This window comes from Acipenser ruthenus, chromosome 35 (assembly GCF_902713425.1).
Source record: "Acipenser ruthenus chromosome 35, fAciRut3.2 maternal haplotype, whole genome shotgun sequence".
In the NCBI taxonomy this organism is placed as follows: Eukaryota; Metazoa; Chordata; class Actinopteri; order Acipenseriformes; family Acipenseridae; genus Acipenser; species Acipenser ruthenus.
Genome location: NC_081223.1, coordinates 6,407,269 through 6,425,633, shown reverse-complemented (window position 1 = coordinate 6,425,633; position 18,365 = coordinate 6,407,269). Strand labels below are relative to the sequence as shown.

Sequence of the window (18,365 nt, the reverse complement as noted above, 5' to 3'; positions counted from 1 at the left end):
CTGAACAAGCACACTAGAATATGGTAATGAAAGGACAGGAAAATAACTGCTTTATTGGCTCTGGTCTTGTATCGTCACCTTGATTACTGTCCGTAAGAAAGTGGCATTAATCAAAAACCTAATTATGTAAGGTTCCCAATGCGCAAATACGCAGCATACTTAAACTTCTTCACAATCTTAAATCTTCCCACATGAATATCAAATACGTACTGAAAAGTACGGCCCTTTCCCAATGTAACACTCTGCTGTGTTTGAACACCAACGATGGCTTGGATATGATGTATTAAACCACGATACTATTGTTCCCTCTTTCTTTAGTACTACCAACTGTGTTTATCGTGTCAGCCCTTGTGGCCTAATGGATAAGGCACTGGCCTTCTATGCCAGGGATTGTGGGTGGGAGTCAAATCTGGGGTGTGATTTTGTTATAGGAGGCTGCATGGTCCAGTGTTTAAAGATGAAGGGCTTGTAACCAGGAGGTCCCCCGATACATATCCCACCTCCGCCACTGACTCATTGTGTGACCCTGAGCAAGTCACTTAACTTTCTTGTGCCCCGTTTTCGGGTGAGATGTAACTGTAAGTGACACTGCAGCTGATGCATAGTTCACACACCCTAGTCTCTGTAAGTCACCATGTATAATAAAAACGAACATAATTATGGTATGTTTTATTAGCATGTGATATTTTGTAGATCTTGTTATCTGCTAAGTCCGCTCACGCTAGCCAGAACGTGCTCGAGTGCTCTGGGAACAGCCATGAAGCAAGTCAATTTTTCAGTTGAAATAAATAACTACTTTGTTTTGTGGATGGGGGTGTTTTTTTGAAAAGATCAGTTAAATAGCTACGTATTTTGAAATAAAGATGTATTCATTATTATGAACGTTAACAAAAATTATATTGTATTTACATTTCCCACGTGTGCTTGCCTTGTACAAATCTGACAGTTTCAACAAAGGCATTTGACTTCGGTTCATTAGTTAGCCTATACTGCCATCTACAGCATTACTGCGGGTTTCGTTTACTTCTTTTGGAGATTTTCACAAACAACCGAGCGAGCATGTAGTCGTGGCCGAGTGGTTAAGGCGATGGACTAGAAATCCATTGGGGTTTCCCCGCGCAGGTTCGAATCCTGCCCACTACGTAAGCTTTGTTTTTAATTGATTGTATGTGTTCATTGTTAATACATGTTTAAAGCTCAGGAAGTCTGAAATATTACTGGTTGTACTTCATATCGCTTCGGTTCATTTTGTTAAAGATTGTTCATTTTGGCACCATTACAAATGCTGTGGTTTCTTTAAAGAAGAAAAGCCGTGGCCCGTACGGGGATCTAACCCACGACCTTGGCGTTATTAGCACCAGGCTCTAACCAACTGAGCTAACCGGCCACACACTCAAAGCTTGTTACTAGAAGCCGAGGAAAATAAGTCCTGCGGACATTATGATTGTTCTACTAAGATGTTCTCATGTTAAACTCAACAATAACACATTCAAAGTATCGGAAAGGCATAATTAGAGGCCTCGTCATAATGAGGCAGTTTAACAGTGTGAAGGATGTGGTGAGGTGCAGGCTTGCGGTGACTTTCTCTCATTTAACGACCTTGTGATTCGAATACTAACAAGAAAAACAAATCAAATTACAAAGCATTCGGTGGACGTTTTAAGAAATAAATGAACAAAAAGGTTTGTCAGAAGTGGGATTCGAACCCACGCCTCCAGAGAGACTGCGACCTGAACGCAGCGCCTTAGACCGCTCGGCCATCCTGACTGACACCGTCGACTTTGCCCAACACTGCAGTACACTGCTGAACCTCCAATGTCTGACGCTGCAGTAAATCACCTGGGGTGTGCGTGAACTTATTCTTTATCTGTTTATATTAAGGAGGGCGACCTGTTTCGTCGCATTCTATATGGGATCACAAGGACACTCCTCTTACAGAAAGAAAATATACGGCAAACAGAGCGATCGCTTCACGGTTAGAAACAAATCAGAACAGTCTGTTAGCAAATTAACTTCATGAAAAAACCACACAGGCATTACATAAATGTTACAGATATGTTTCGTAGACACAAAAGTTGTAACATAATTGAGTACATTTGTAAACAATCCGCCAGTAACAGACATTGTCTCACATTATCTCTAGTTTCAAACGCATTATCACAGGCGGCACAATTACGACATGGAAAAAATCCAGTATATTTGTCCAGTACACCGAGATCTCTCGAACGTTTCAACGAGTCAGCCCTTAATAAACACTGTCCGTGTTCATTTCTGTGTATATGACTTTGTCTATACACAATACCTGTCATGTAAGCCTATTGGTATCAAACCGATCACAATTAATGTGATCCGTGTTTTCAGTCAGATTGATAGTTTTAATCAATCGTCGAAAAAGCAGCAGTGCTTTGCAACTGTAGTTCGTCTTGAGTACCTTTAGGCAAGATACCCACTCAGAACGTGTCCGCTTCCTCCAGCCCCCTAAGGAACACTGGAGGGGTCATCAATAACAGGGAGCAGTTGGCCAAAAACAACACTCACTGTCTCCTTCACGCTCAAAAGCGAACACTCTCACTCTTCCTCGTGGATAGCGAGTCCAAACACTTTAAAAACGCATTTTGCTAGCAAATCGCTATAGAAATGATCCCTGAAAGTATTGTTTTATGGGCAAGTGGCCGACCGTCTCCCTCCAACTCTGAGTGGCACCGGTAGCTGTGCCGCTGACAAATTAACAGGAGCTTTCATATAATGCAATTGCTGTTGCCCAGTGAGGTGTTACAACAACATTTCAAACTCATTCCAGACTGCAGGCGGTTAAAAGCTTAATTGGGTTCAAGTTTCTCGTATGATTTAAAAAGTAGGAGCCAGTTGCCTCATTTGCATTGTCTGCCTTCCTCCTTTGCACTGTGAAGTCTATCTAATTTGTGCTTAAAATCTGAATACGATTCCCATTTGAATCGTGTATATTTGGTTTCCATTTTAGCAATATGCATACACACTGTTCTGTCGAGCTCCCAGGGTGTTATCCAATAAAACGATAGGTTGCGGATGCAACCCCGGTTCCCTGAAAGAGAAAATAACCATCAAGGTATGGGACATTGCCGTCAGGCAGTAGGGATTGGCTGAGCTTTATGTCAAAGCTGCCGATAGGCCTCCGCGCAAGCTGCCGTGTAAGCCCGCCCCCCTGGGAGCTTACTATACACAGCGCGTGGAGAGTCACTTCCTCTTTTGCCCTTCAGGCCGTGAAGGCCTCCAGAGCGACCTGGCGGCTTGATGGTTATTTTCTCTTTCAGGGAACCGGGGTTGCATCCGCAACCTATCGTTCCCTTTCAAGTGGAAAATAACCATCAAGGTATGGGAACAGTGTACCCAAGCCGTCGCGAGAGAGGATTCTCGGCAGTAGGACAGCCTTACGTCATAACGCAACTGCGTAGGCAGTAGATCTACACATATGCGGAGCTGCGCCTCAGCGTCTATGCTCGCAATGACACCTGTCCCAAGGTGGAATAGTCACACCATATTGTCAACCACTCTAGACGTCCGCAACCTGAGGCGTCATAGAGTGCAACACAGATGCTCCAAATGACGGAGCAGAGGATTCCAGTACATTTAACCGGTAGAACCTCGTAAATGTATGAGTTGTAACCCAACTGGCTGCAGCGCCAATGTCAGACATCGGCACCCCTCTAAAGAGGGCCCAGGATGTTGCCATACCCCTAGTGGAATGTGCCTTCAACTGCCCTGGTGGCGGAAGGCCCATAGTATCATATGCTAACTGAATAGCATCCACTATCCAATGAGAAAGGCGTTGCTTAGACAGCGGCTGACCCAAAGTTTTAGAACCATGGCATATGAACAGCTGTTCTGTTTGCCTCACAGTCTTTGTGCGATCAATATAACACCTCAATGCCCGCACAGGGCAGAGCATGTGTAACCGCTCTTCCTCTGGGGAAGAAAAAGGAGGAGGATGGAACGCCATCAACTCGACTGTTTGGTTCATGTGAAACGGGGATATTGAGGCAGGACCTTGGGTAAAAAGGCCGGATTTGGACGCATGGAGACCTTAGAACCGTCTCCTGCGAAACGAGTACATGATGGATGCACCGAGAGTGCATGTAACTCGCCCACACGTTTTGCTGATACCACTGACAGCAAAAACGCAGTCTTAATAGACACGAACTTCATATCCACACTGTGGAGAGGATCGAACGGTGCCTTGGTAAGGGCTTCTAGCACCACATCAAGGCTCCAAGACGGTAAACTGGTCGACCTTGGAGGCCGCAAGCGTCTTGCGCCCTTTAGGAACTGAGATGCCAGGAAATGGCAACCAGGTGATAACCCGTCAATGCGTACATGGCAAGCCGAAATAGCGGCCAAATACACTTTAAGTGTAGAGGGAGACTTACCCTCATCTAACAGCTTCTGCAGAAACTGTAATATCACTGCCATAGGGCAGGAGACCGGGTCATGGCCCTCAGCCAGACACCAACTCTGAAACAATTGCCACTTATACGCATATTGCGACCGAGTAGAGGGCGCTCTCACACTCTGAATGGTGGATATAACCGCCGTCGAAAGCCCTAAGGCTGACAGGCGCTCCCGCTCAGGGGCCAAGCCCATAGCTGCATGAGCTTGGGGTTCGGGTGCCATAGCCCTCCTTGGGCTTGGGACAACAGGTCCGCTCGCAGAGGGAGCTCCCTCGGGCGACCGTGCAACAACTGCACTAGACTCGGGAACCATATCCTCCGAGGCCACCGAGGAGCGATCAGGATCACTGTCGCTTGCTCTACCCTGACCTTCTCCAAGAAGGCGGGGAGCATCGGAATCGGTGGAAATGCGTACAGGAGCCCTGGCGGCCATTCGTGAGCCAGTGCATCGACTCCTAGGGGGCTGTCGAGGTCCTTCACCGAGAACCATAGGGGGCAGTGCGTGGTCTCTCGCTCTACCACCCGAGGGTGAAGATGCCATTCGCCTGCAAGAGGACCTCCTCTGGACAGGAGATCCGCTGCGTAATTGACTCTGCCCGGTAGGTGAACCGCCCGCAGAGAGGCTAAACGCGGTTGAGCCCAAAGCAACAGCCGTGTTACCAACCGGTGAAGACCGGGGGACCGCAAGCCGCCCTGGCGGTTGATATACGCCACTACCGTGGTGTTGTCTGACCGCACTAACACGTGCTTGCCTAGAAGCACTGGCAAGAAGTGCCGCAGGGCAAGGTCCACCGCTCTGAGTTCCAGAGCATTGATGTGGGCCGACCTCCAGGGTCCTGACCACACTCCGCGAGTCCCCGACCCGTTCCAGACTGCTCCCCAACCTTGGTTGGAAGCGTCGGTCGTAATAACCTCCCTTCGGAAGATGGGACCCAAGCGTACACCCTGGCGGATGTTCGACGGAACTTTCCACCAGCGCAGTGCTTCCCAGCAGGTTCGGGATACCCTCAACCTGCGGTGTTTGTCTCTCCGCGGATGCAACGCGAAGGCATTGAACCAGGCCTGCAGAGGTCTCTGGTGTAGTAAGCCCAAAGGAAGGGCTTGCGAGGCAGCAGCCATCAACCCCAGCATGCACTGACACAGCTCCATGCTGACTGTTTCTCTCAACCTGAATAGGGAGAGACACCGCTCCAGTGAGGCAACTCTTTGTGTCGACAGGGTCGCTTCCATGGACACAGAGTCCAGATGCAGACCCAAGAATTCGGTCTGTTGGCTCGGCACGAGGCGGCTCTTTTCTGAATTGACCTTCAGACCTAGCCGCTGAAGATGGTCTGTAACCATCACTGTGTGCTGTGCCAACTGCTCCTTTGACTGCGCGCAGACGAGCCAGTCGTCCAGATAGTTCAGCAGTCGGATGCCTTGAGCCCGCAAGGGGGCTAAAATGGCGTCCATACACTTCAAAAAGGTTCGAGGAGCTAGAGACAGGCCGAATGGCAGGACACAAAACTCGTAGACCCTGCTCTGAAATGCGAAACGTAGGTACTTCCTGTGACCCGGACAGATGGGAACGTGAAAGTATGCATCTGTGAGGTCTACGGTGGTAAACCAGTCGCCCTGCCGGACAGACTGGACAATGTGCCTGTGCGTAAGCATCTTGAACGACAACACCCGTAGGTATTTGTTCAGTAGTCGCAGATCTAAAATAGGGCAGAGCCCGCCGTCCTTTTTTGGCACTAGGAAGTACTTGGAGTAGAACCCCTGGTCGGTCAGAGCAGGGTCTACTAGTTGAATGGCACGCTTCTTGAGCAATGCCTGTATTTCTGCATTTAGAGCTGAGGACTGAACCGAGTCCTTCACTGCAGTTACCCCCACTCCCCTGAAGGGGGGGGGGGGGGGGGGTTAACCGGAATTGAAGGGTGTACCCGGTGAGTATAGTCTTGCGCACCCAGATGTCGTTGGTGCATTGTTGCCAGAACAGAAGCTGTGTAACAGTGTAGGGGTGGGTTAATGGCTGCCAGGGTTTCTCAGGGCTGCTTAGGCTGCACTCGCTCACGAGGGGCCTGACCAGAGCCACGAGGGCGTGGTCTGCTACCTCCTCTGGGGCGCCACCCTCCACGCTGCGGTCTTGCAAACGCAGGTTGGCTGCGTGCTGAAACCCCCAAAGGGGCGGTTTTACTGCCCTGTGGGTGCACTTGCTGCTGCGGCGGCGCCCTGCGCCATTGGCGCTCCTGCGGCCGCCTTGGCTGGAAAGGCTTGCTTGGCCACATCTTAGCCAACTGCTGCGACGCCTCACGCGCCTTGACGGAGCGTTGCAGCATCTCCTCCACCGCTGGGCCAAACGTGTGCCCCGGGGATATAGGAGCATCTAGCAACGGGGCCTTATCAGGCTCCTGTACACTGGCCTGTGAGAGCCAGAGCTGCCTCCTTGCCACTACAAGGGAAGCAATGCTCCTGCCCTGTGCTCGCACATTCAGCTGAGCCAGCTTAACCAAAAGCTGTGCAACTGCACCCAGCTCGGTTCTAAGTCCGACAGATGGGGACTCAGGCAGGTCGCGAATCAGCGCCGCCTGGTAGAGTGTCAGGAGGCTGGCCACGTTAGACAGTCTAACTGCCTCTGTAGCCGCGGCATAACCCTTTTTTAGGTGGGCCTCCGTAATCCTACACAGCCTGTTAGGGCAGGAATGGTCCTTAGCCAGCCCCGATAATGTCGGCGCCTTTACTAGCACGGCGAACGCGGCGCCCACTGGCGGAAAGGACGCTAATCCAGCTTCGCTCGCCCCGTGCATGGTAAAAGCCGAAGCCTTGCGAGAAGTCGCCGGGGCGGAGGCCGGGGCTCCCCAGGTGGACTGCACCTCCTTAATAAAATCCGGGAATGCCGGGAGCATCCTGGACTGAAGCGGCGGAGCCGATGGCAACTCAAATAAAGAGCGTCGTGTTGGCTCTGACGCAGGCCAATCCACGCCTAAGTGACGGGCTGCCCTCTCCACCACTGACCAGATAGGGTCATTAGTATCCAGCACTTCAGGGTCGTCCTGCCCAGAGTGCTGGGATGCCACCTCAGGCTCTGTGTCCTCAAAGAGCGGGTCTGCATCAGATGCGTCCCTTGAGACAGCATCTGCGTCCCACTCTACTTCCTGGGGCACTGGTGGAGGAACCGTCAGCTGACTAGTGCTGGGTCCGGTTACTAGCTCTGGGGCCCGAGGCGCCACATTTGATAGGGTCATAAGGAGGGATTGTTGTCCCATCATGAGCTCCATAAATTGTGACATCTTGGAGGTGAGCTCAGCCACCCCAGATGTGTCCTGGTAACGCCTACCCCTCAGAGGGGAGCGAGAGTGCCTTCTCCGGCAAGGCGATCGAGACCTGGATCGAGACTCCCGACGGGGGCGTGCCCCGCGAGAGGAGGGACTAACGGGAACTTTCCCGAGCACGCCTGGCTGGAGATCTCTGACCAGCTGTAAGCTGGGAAGATGGGCTCAGAGGGAGCTGAGACGTCGCCGGCAGCGACACGATCGATGACGGTGGGGCCGAGACGGTGTGGGACGAGCCCAAGGATGGGGAACGACCTCCAACTGCCTTCCTCGCTCTCTGGCGAAGGGTGCGTGTCTGAAACCCTGCACATAGCTGGCAGTATGCCCTATCTGCCAGGGCAGATGCGGCATGGTCCGGCCCCAAGCATGCGACGCAGTCTTCATGAGGGTCGCTGGCAGGCAACTTGGCCTGACAGGTCACGCAACGGTGGAACCCAGACATAGTAGAACGCCGAAGCGTCTAGTATTGACGTCAAGCACCAAAGAGTGTGCGTCGAGCACTGTCACGTCAAACGCCGAGGTGCGCGCGTCGGACGCCTAAGCGTCAGACACCAAGCATCGAGCACCTGAAGTGCGTGCGTCAAGCGCCGCCGCGTCGAGCGCCGAGGTGCGTGCGTCGAGGGTGCGTGCGTCGAGCACCAAGCGCCGAAGCGTCGAGCACCGAGGTGCGTGCGTCGAGCGTCGAGGGTGCGTGCGTCGAGGCGCCAAGCGTCGAGCACCGAGCGTCGAGCGCCGAAGCGTCGAGCGTCGAGCACCGAGTGTCGAGCACCGAGCACCAAGAGCTGATGGAACGTGCACCGAGCGTCGAGCACCTAGCGCCGAAGCGTCGAGCGTCGAGCACTGAGCCCCAAGTGCAGAAGCACTAAGCACCAAGCGCAGAAGCGCTGCACAAAGCGCCGAAGCGCTGCACCAAGCGCACAAGCGCTGACACCAAAAGCGCCGGAGCGCGAGCGCTGATGCGCGAGTACCGAGCGTGGAACGCTAGCACAGACGCCTAAGCGTCAGCTGACCCGCCAAGCGGAGACGCTAAGTGCTGGTACAGTGTCTGATGCTGTGCAATACCTACCTGAAAGGTGCTGTGGATTTTGCACGTTGGTGGTTGTCTTCCTCTGTATAGTGAAGGGATTTTTTTTTTTTGTGGACGCTGCAGAAGGTAAGGGAGTGTAGTGCAATACCACGTGGTGGGAACGCGCCGCGCGGGGGAAGACTGCAGAGCAGACTACCCGCACACACACACGGTCTAGCCTAAGCTAGACCGAGGATGCAAAATGCGCGTGGGCCAAGGCCAACGCAACACGCGTCCGAACACACAATATACAATATATATAACAATATATATATATACAATAAAATATAAATATATATACAAAATATATATATACAAAAAACCCACACAATAATAATTAAGAACAGAGGAAAGACGGGGAGACCATGAAGAACGTGATGCCGAAGCAAAGCGAAAAGGAATATATAATGTTAAACAATATATAATCCTAAATAATAATACAATAACAATAATAATAAACAATAATAACTCCGGAGAGTATGACTGAAATAAACACGGAGAAGGGGATAAACCAGCTTCTCAAGCCTGAGCTTTAGTGAGTACAATCAGTTAAATAGCTCTAAGTCCTACCGCTACTGATGCTGAAGGCAAAAGAGGAAGTGACTCTCCGCGCGCTGCGTATAGTAAGCTCCCAGGGGGGCGGGCTTACACGGCAGCTTGCGCGGAGGCCTATCGGCAGCTTTGACATAAAGCTCAGCCAATCCCTACTGCCTGACGGCAATGTCCCATTCCTTGATGGTAATTTTCGACTTGAAAGCGAACTAACTTGCTGCAGCACTCTAGCACAAGCAATGACTTTGTAAAGAATTGTGTGTTTTGGTTTCCAAATGGAGGCGTGGGTGCAAATCTCACTTCTGACAGTTGACTTTTACTTATTTTTAAAATGAATAAATGTGTTCATTTTATTATAAAAGATTTTCAAGGAAATCAACAGCTGATACCAAACTCTTGTCAGCACTCAATACCATTTTAATTTCTGCCTCGTCAAACAAACTTGAGCCACAGCACACAGTGCTGCTGCATCGGGACACAGAGGTGGATTTTAAAACGACTGAATCAACGAGCTGAGACTACTTTTTGAAGAAATTGAAAACATACCTCTAGTCAAAATATTTGCTATTTAGTTAATCCATTTATTTTTTGAATTTGCAAATGGCAGACATTGCCAAAAATCTGACAATCTGAATTGCTCATATCAAGCTGCGATGTAGCCTATGAGAATCACTGGCATAATTCGAGGGGAATTAGCTCAAATGGTAGAGCGCTCGATTCGCATGCGAGAAGTAGCGGGCTCGATGCCCGCATTCTCCAAATAGTTTTAATATATATGCGTATTTAGTCCCAACGCATTATGGAGATACATACAGTGTGACAATTCTTTGTAACAGAGTCGCCCGCCCTACATGTGTATTTTAAAGCAGTCTGCTAATTTGTAATATTCCCGCAGACTGAAAAACTGCAGTGCGCCCTCCATCGTATGCCTTGCGAGAAGCACAAAGGGAGATTTTTTTATATTTTTTAGCAATTGAAGAGTTTGTGTTAATTGAGAATAAATATAAATGGCTTGAAGTTTGCTTTAATTTGTAACGTGTTTGTAATGAATTAGTGGTTTTTTACCATCATTGTACTGTATACTAGCTACTGTTGCATGTCCAGGAGCTCATTAATCAGCTTCCCATATGGTCTAGTGGTTAGGATTCCTGGATTTCACCTAGGTGGCCCGGGTTCGACTCCCGGTATGGGAACGTCTTTGTTATTGTCATTTTGTTACAGAACTGTGGTCATGTGTAATGTGTTTTCATTATGATGATAAACCTACAGTTACTGCTGCAATGTTACTGCAGAATGATGCAATGTATTTGACTCTATTCACATCACCTCACATTTCACTGGTTGCCTACGAGGGCTTGAGAGGGGTGACGTAAAAGTGAGAGAGAAAGAGCAAAGTTTAAACACATAACATACAACAATCTGACACTCGCTCCCGAAGGGTCAGGCAGCCTTGGTATTTGAGAGTTAAGGCGTTTAAGATGATGTCGGAGATGGGTCTGCCTTTGGGCAGAGATGAAGAATGCGTAGATCTGAGGCCTCTGCAGAACCTGAGAGGATGAGAATGCGTTTCTCGGAGGCTGCTGCAAAACCTATTGATTTGATCAGGAGCAGTCTAAGAGTGTATTGTCTATTGCGGTGCTGGAGGACTCTTGACTGAAATGTTGATAATCGTAGGACATAGTTTACGTATGTGCCTGGAAGCTCAAATTGAATGAAATGGACTTTGAAAGTTGTATTAAGTGCCTTGATGAAGTGGGGGGCAAATGAGGAAGTGCAAATCCGGGAGCAAGAAGGTTGCAGGAATGGCCTGATGCAAGGACGCTGGAAAATTAATGTGACGGTGGATTCTTAACATCTCAGAAAGCTGATAAGCATGGCTTCATGACCAGATCCTCGAAGGGAGGGGTTTTGATTTGAAATAATCAAATTAATATATGAAGCAAAAGAGGTTGAGGCAGGACGTGACTGAGAATCCCTCGGAAAGACAACGAACTGCAGGAATTGATAGAAAGTTTGGAGTGTGCGAGATTCGCAGCGATAGCAAATCAGTTTAAATTATGTAGTTTGTGGTGTTATGCTGCCATCTCGAGGTTGCGATTGGAATTGAAAATATTGGCTTCAGTGAAGCAGGGTAGCATATATTTGGTTATTGCGATTAAAATCCTTGTCTATGGATAAAACGTTTGCTTTAGAACAGTTAGTGATGATATAAGTAAGTTAACGTAGGTCTAGAAGAGGAGCCTGCAGTATTTAGATGTCATAATTCGGCGAGTTGAAGCTCTCATGTTGCAAAAGCGCAGCAGCAGGAGCCAGAAGATTGCAGTAGTGAGGCACATGCTCGCATTGCCTGTTAAAGCTGCCTGGTCGCCATGGCAACTTACCACTCCCAGTAGTCACTCGATGAGGCGTTGCCGTGGTAACCATGGTCTGTGAGGCGCCGGTGTTAAAGAGTTGCAGTGCAGCGGTGACGTCGGAACAGTCTTTCTGATGAAAACGCAGAGCAAGCTGAGAATGACGCTGCGCTTTGAACGGCGCTGTAGCTGCGCTGGAGACTGGAGGGAGCAGAGAAGACTAACGATGGAGCTCCTGCAGAAAAATACAAAAGCTGAATGATGAAAAGAATCACCTGAGCAGGTAGGAAAATAGCTGATACTGTCTACCAGCGCTGAGCAGAGAAATGACCTGTAGTGAAAGGAGCGAATAACAAAAAAACAAACACAGACCAAAAACAAACACAGACGAAGGGCGGAAGCAGTGCTGGGTGTATAAATAGAAAAGAAGGAGAGATTGACATGCAAGCTACCTAACGGGATTGCCCATACCGCTCTGGTCACGCCCTTTTTACCTGAACAAACACAGCAGCGCAAGATAATGGCAGAGAGACTGGAACTTGATTGAAATTTGTTTGTCGCTATATAATCAATAAATTGTATAAATTGTATAAATAAATGTCCGGAGACATTCAAATCCAGGCACGTTAAAAAATGAAATATAGTGGAATAGAAATAAAGACGGCTTTGACCTCGACGTGATTTGAACACGCAACCTTCTGATCTGGAGTCAGACGCGCTACCGTTGCGCCACGAAGTCCTGGCGTAGTGCATGCTTGTTATGCAATCCTAGAGTGCACAGCGTGACATGACAGAATGCAATAATGTGTTAATTTAACAAAAAAAGAAACAAAAATAAATGTGTAGGTATTTATTTGTGAATAAACTATCTTGCTTCTATGGACAGACATACGATGGACGGCGCACTGCAGTTTTTCAGTCTGGGGAATATTACAAATTAGGAGACTGTGCTTTAAAATACACATGTAGGGCGGGCGTCTCACACTTTGTATTTATCTCCATAATGCGTTGGGACTAAAAACGCAGATACGTTAAAACTATTTGGAGAATGCGGGCAGCGATCACGCTACTTCTCGCATGCTAAGCAAAGCGCTCTACCATTTCAGCTAATTCCCCTTGAGTTGTGGCAGCGATTCTCATAGGCTACATCGCAGCTTGATATGAGCAATTCAGATTGTCATTTTTTTTTTTTTGTGGGGGGGGGGGGGGGGTGGGCAAGGCAATGTAGTCTGCCATTTGCAAATTCAAAACATTTTTTTAATTAAATAGCAAGTTTTTTGACGAGAGGCATGTTTTCAATTTCTTCAAAAAGTAGTCTCAGCTCGTTGATTCAGTCTCTTTAAAATCCACCTCTGTGTCCCGATGCAGCAGCGCTGTGTGCTGTGGCTCGAGCTTGTTTGACGAGGCAGACGATGCAAAAATGCCAAAACTTGCTTTTGTATCACATGACAAACTTAAGGTATGCTTTAACGGCTTGGCTGTCTCAAGTTAGTTTGTATTGTTAATGTAACACCTCGTTGTTGCCCAGTCATTGTATCATATGAAGAAGAGCTTGCCAGGTGGGGGCGACGGTCTGCCAATAAAAGATAAGACTATATTTGCAAGGATCATTTCTAGAGTAAGCTAGAAGCTACGTCTAGTAATAGATGGTTTATACTGTTCTCAATGGTCCACATCCCAGCCTGAGACCACGATCCAGTGGTCGACGGAGATGTTTTTCAGTAATATGTTATTTGGAATTTTAAAACAATCAAGTTAAATAACATGTTTGGACACAAAATATGTTTCAGTGATGTTAACAAGTAGTCTGTTTACAACAAAATGCAATCTGTGTTAGGAACACTATTTTAGTCGGATTTAAAATGGAAATTAAAATGGTATTGAGTGCTGAGAAGAGTGTGGTATCAGCTGTTGATTTCCTTGAAACAATCTTTTATAGTAAAATGAACACATTTATTCCTTTTAAAAATAAGTAAAATTGAACTGTCAGAAGTGGGATTTGAACCCACATCTCCACTCGGAGACCAGAACACACAATTCTTTGGAAAGACAGAGTTCTTGTAGATGCCTGTAGATGCCAGGCATTCCGGTTCAGATCTGAAATTCTGTGTCATACAAAAAATCATTTCAAGATCGCGGTGGTGGTGATCTCGATCAAAAACTATTACAATGTGAATCAAAAAGGATATTCTATCTCCATAAATAAATTATAGCGCTTTGAGATTATATTTGTTACTAGCGGATTGTTTAGAAATGTACTTAATTATATTAAAGCTGTTCTAAAAAATAATGTTATCTCGAAAATGGAGTCTTGTCAAGCCGAAATAGCGTTAGACTGAAAATCTAAAGGTCCCTGGTTTGATCCCAGGTTTCGGCAAACAGCAAGAATTTTTTTGTTTTGTATTATTTTGAACTAAAAAACAGAGCACATTTTTTTCTTCAGTGTAATTGGAAGAAATAACAACGTATCAGAGTGCCATTTTCTAATGTGATTAAGAAATGGAAAACACATCGTCCCTGGGTGGGCTTGAACCACCAACCTTTCGGTTAACAGCCGAACGCGCTAACCAATTGCGCCACAGAGACCAACCTGTCAAACTACAAAAACTACCTTGCTTCAGCACTCTAGCACAAGCAAGGACTGTAAAGAATTGTGTGTGTTGGTTTCCAAATAAAGGCGTGGGTTCAAATCTCACTTCTGACAGTTGACTTTTACTTATTTTTAAAATGAATAAATGTGTTCATTTTATTATAAAAGATTTTCAAGGAAATCAACAGCTGATACCAAACTCTTGTCAGCACTCAATACCATTTTAATTTCTGCCTCGTCAAACAAGCTCGAGCCACAGCACACAGTGCTGCTGCATTGGGACAGAAGTGGATTTTAAAGTGACTGAATCAACGAGCTGAGACTACTTTTTAAAGAAATTGAAAACACCTCTAGTCGAAATATTTGCTATTTAGTTAATCCATTTATTTTTTGAATTTGCAAATGGCAGACTACATTGCCAAAAATCTGACAATCTGAATTGCTCATATCAAGCTGCGATGTAGCCTATGAGAATCACTGGCATAATTCGAGGGGAATTAGCTCAAATGGTAGAGCGCTCGCTTAGCATGCGAGAAGTAGCGGGATCGATGCCCGCATTCTCCAAATAGTTTTAATATATCTGCGTATTTAGTCCCAACGCATTATGGAGATAAATACAGTGTGACAATTCTTTGTAACAGAGTCGCCCGCCCTACATGTGTATTTTAAAGCAGTCTGCTAATTTGTAATATTCCCGCAGACTGAAAAGCTGCAGTGCGCCCTCCATCGTATGCCTTCCGAGAAGCACAAAGGGAGATTTTTTTATATTTTTTAGCAATTGAAGAGTTTGTGTTAATTGAGAATAAATATAAATGGCTTGAAGTTTGCTTTAATTTGTAACATGTTTGTAATGAATTAGTGGTTTTTTACTCATTGTACTGTATACTAGCTACTGTTGCATGTCCAGGAGCTTGTTAATCAGCTTCCCATATGGTCTAGCGGTTAGGATTCCTGGTTTTCACCCAGGTGGCCCGGGTTCGACTCCCGGTATGGGAAAGTCTTTGTTATTGTCATTTTGTTACAGAACTGTGGTCATGTGTAATGTGTTTTCATTATAATGATAAACCTACAGTTACTTGAAATTATTTATATATATATATATATATATATATATATATATATATATATATATATACACAGAATGATGCAATGTATTTGTCTCTATTCACATCACCTCACATTTCACTGGTTGCCTACGAGGGCTTGAGAGGTGTGACGTAAAAGTGAGAGAGAAAGAGCAAAGTTTAAACACATAACATACAACAATCTGACACTCGCTCCCGACGGGTCAAGCAGCATCCTCTGGCTGCTGGGCATTTAGTGGAACAAGAGACAGGAAGGGGACCAACAGGACAAAAGGACAGATCCTTCGCAACTCAGTGCGGCATCCTCAGGCAGCTAAGCTGTCAGCTGGGCAGCGTGGAGAGCTTAGGAAAAGTGTCTCGGGTCCGTTTAGGAGAGACAAAAACAGAGAACCCCCTCCGTTTAGGACAGACAGAAACAGAGAAACGATGGAATGCTGTCAGTAGTGTGCAGTGGCCTGCTGTAGAGAGCAGAGAGCAGCTGAATGCAGTGGAAATTGGTATTTGAGAGTTAAGGCGTTTAAGATGATGTCGGAGATGGGTCTGCCTTTGGGCAGAGATGAAGAATGCGTAGATCTGAGGCCTCTGCAGAACCTGAGAGGATGAGAATGCGTTGCTCGGAGGCTGCTGCAAAACCTATTGATTTGATCAGGAGCAGTCTAAGAGTGTATTGTCTATTGCGGTGTTGGACGACACTTGACTGAAATGTTGATAATCGTAGGACATAGTTTCCGTATGTGCCTGGAAGCTCAAATTGAATGAAATGGACTTTGAAAGTTGTATAAAGTGCCTTGATGAAGTTGGGGGCAAATGAGGAAGTGCAAATCCGGGAGCAAGAAGGTTGCAGGAATGGCCTGATGCAAGGAAGCTGGAAAATTAATGTGACGGTGGATTCTTAACATCTCAGAAAGCAGATAAGCATGGCTTCATGACCAGATCCTCGAAGGGAGGGGTTTTGATTTGAAATAATCAAGTTAATATATGAAGCAAAAGAGGTTGAGGCAGGACGGGACTGAGAATCCCTCGGAAAGACAACGAACTGCAGGAATTGATAGAAAGTTTGGAGTGTGCGAGATTCGCAGCGATAGCAAATCAGTTTAAATTATGTAGTTTGTGGTGTTATGCTGCCATCTCGAGGTTGCGATTGGAATTGAAACTATTGGCTTCAGTGAAGCAGGGTAGCATATATTTGGTTATTGCGATTAAAATCCGTGTCAATGGATAAAATGTTTGCTTTAGAACAGTTAGTGATGATATAAGTAAGTTAACGTAGGTCTAGAAGAGGAGCCTGCAGTATTTAGATGTCATAATTCGGCGAGTTGAAGCTCTCATGTTGCAAAAGCGCAGCAGCAGGAGCCAGAAGATTGCAGTAGTGAGGCACAGGCTCGCATTGCCTGTTAAAGCTGCCTGGTCGCCATGGCAACTTACCACTCCCAGTAGTCACTCGATGAGGCGTTGCCGTGGTAACCATGGTCTGTGAGGCGCCGGTGTGAAAGAGTTGCAGTGCAGCGGTGACGTCGGAACAGTCTTTCTGATGAAAACGCAGAGCAAGCTGAGAATGACGCTGCGCTTTGAACGGCGCTGTAGCTGCACTGGAGACTGGAGGGAGCAGAAAAGACTAACGATGGAGCTCCTGCAGAAAAATACAAAAGCTGAATGATGAAAAGAATCACCTGAGCAGGTAGGAAAATAGCTGATACTGTCTACCAGCGCTGAGCAGAGAAATGACCTGCAGTGAAAGGAGCGAACAACAAAAAAAACAAACACAGACCAAAAACAAACACAGACGAAGGGCGGAAGCAGTGCTGGGTGTATAAATAGAAAAGAAGGAGAGATTGACATGCAAGCTACCTAACGGGATTGCCCATACCACTCTGGTCACGCCCTTTTTACCTGAACAAACACAGCAGCGCAAGATAATGGCAGAGAGACTGGAACTTGATTGAACTGAACTCCCCCCTCCCCCCCAGGAAGTAGCGCTTTATAATCAATATGTTGTGTAGGCTAAATTGTATAAATAAATCTCCGGAGACATTCAAATCCAAACACGTTAAAAAATGAAATATAGTGGAATAGAAATAAAGACGGCTTTGACCTCGACGTTATTTGAACACGCAACCTTCTGATCTGGAGGCAGACGCGCTACCGTTGCGCCACGAAGTCCTGGCGTAGTGCATGCTTGTTATGCAATCCTAGAGTGCACAGCGTGACATGACAGAATGCAATAATGTGTTAATTTACCAACAAAAGAAACATAAATAAATGTGTAGGTATTTATTGGTGAATAAACTATCTTGCTTCTATGATGGGACCGGAGACCTTACATCCGCATTCTAATGATCGTCCCACCCCAGAGAGACTTTGTCTTGACCAGGGATTAATATAATTTAAAAACAAACTGCGATGGTTCCACGCGATGGGAATGTGAATAGAGTCAAATACATTTGCATCATTCTGTATATATATATATATATATATATATATATATATATATATATATATATATATATATATATCGAGTAACTGTAGCTTTATTATCATATTGAAGACACATTACACATGACCACAGTTCTGTAACAAAATGACAATAACAAGAACGTTCCCATACCAGGAGTCGAACCCGGGCCGCCTGGGTGAAAACCAGGAATCCTAACCGCTAGACCATATGGGAAGCTGAGGAACAAAATCATGGACATGCAGCAGTAGCTAGTATACAGTACAATGATTGTTAAAAACACAAAAACCGATATTTCATTATAAACACGTTACAAATGAAACAAACTTCAAGCCATTTATTTTTATTCTCAATTAATACAAACTCTTTAATTGCTAATAAATAAATAAATAAATAAATAAATAAATAATCTCCCTTTGTGCTTCTCGGAAGACATACGACGGACGGTGCACTGCAGTTTTTCAGTCTGGGGAATATTACAAATTCGTCTCTGTTACAAAGAATTGTCACACTTTGTATTTATCTCCATAATGC

General features: G+C 46.4%; 9 non-coding genes across 9 annotated transcripts; 3 read left to right on the top strand and 6 right to left on the bottom strand.

The window, feature by feature from the left end:
- The first annotated feature begins 1,061 nt into the window (after positions 1–1,061).
- On the top strand, positions 1,062–1,143 carry trnas-aga (transfer RNA serine (anticodon AGA)). The gene has a single exon. It is a non-coding gene; the product is annotated as a tRNA-Ser (tRNA).
- Positions 1,144–1,313: 170 nt separating this feature from the next.
- On the bottom strand, positions 1,314–1,387 carry trnai-aau (transfer RNA isoleucine (anticodon AAU)). The gene has a single exon. It is a non-coding gene; the product is annotated as a tRNA-Ile (tRNA).
- A 298-nt stretch (positions 1,388–1,685) lies between these two features.
- On the bottom strand, positions 1,686–1,767 carry trnal-cag (transfer RNA leucine (anticodon CAG)). Its single transcript has one exon. It is a non-coding gene; the product is annotated as a tRNA-Leu (tRNA).
- A 678-nt stretch (positions 1,768–2,445) lies between these two features.
- On the bottom strand, positions 2,446–2,660 carry LOC131705603 (small nucleolar RNA U3). Its single transcript, XR_009310553.1, has one exon. It is a non-coding gene; the product is annotated as a small nucleolar RNA U3 (small nucleolar RNA).
- A 7,814-nt stretch (positions 2,661–10,474) lies between these two features.
- trnae-uuc (transfer RNA glutamic acid (anticodon UUC)) lies at positions 10,475–10,546 on the top strand. Its single transcript has one exon. It is a non-coding gene; the product is annotated as a tRNA-Glu (tRNA).
- Positions 10,547–12,371: 1,825 nt separating this feature from the next.
- Positions 12,372–12,443, bottom strand: trnaw-cca (transfer RNA tryptophan (anticodon CCA)). Its single transcript has one exon. It is a non-coding gene; the product is annotated as a tRNA-Trp (tRNA).
- Positions 12,444–14,216: 1,773 nt separating this feature from the next.
- trnan-guu (transfer RNA asparagine (anticodon GUU)) lies at positions 14,217–14,290 on the bottom strand. Its single transcript has one exon. It is a non-coding gene; the product is annotated as a tRNA-Asn (tRNA).
- A 928-nt stretch (positions 14,291–15,218) lies between these two features.
- On the top strand, positions 15,219–15,290 carry trnae-uuc (transfer RNA glutamic acid (anticodon UUC)). Its single transcript has one exon. It is a non-coding gene; the product is annotated as a tRNA-Glu (tRNA).
- A 2,685-nt stretch (positions 15,291–17,975) lies between these two features.
- trnae-uuc (transfer RNA glutamic acid (anticodon UUC)) lies at positions 17,976–18,047 on the bottom strand. The gene has a single exon. It is a non-coding gene; the product is annotated as a tRNA-Glu (tRNA).
- Positions 18,048–18,365: the final 318 nt, after the last annotated feature.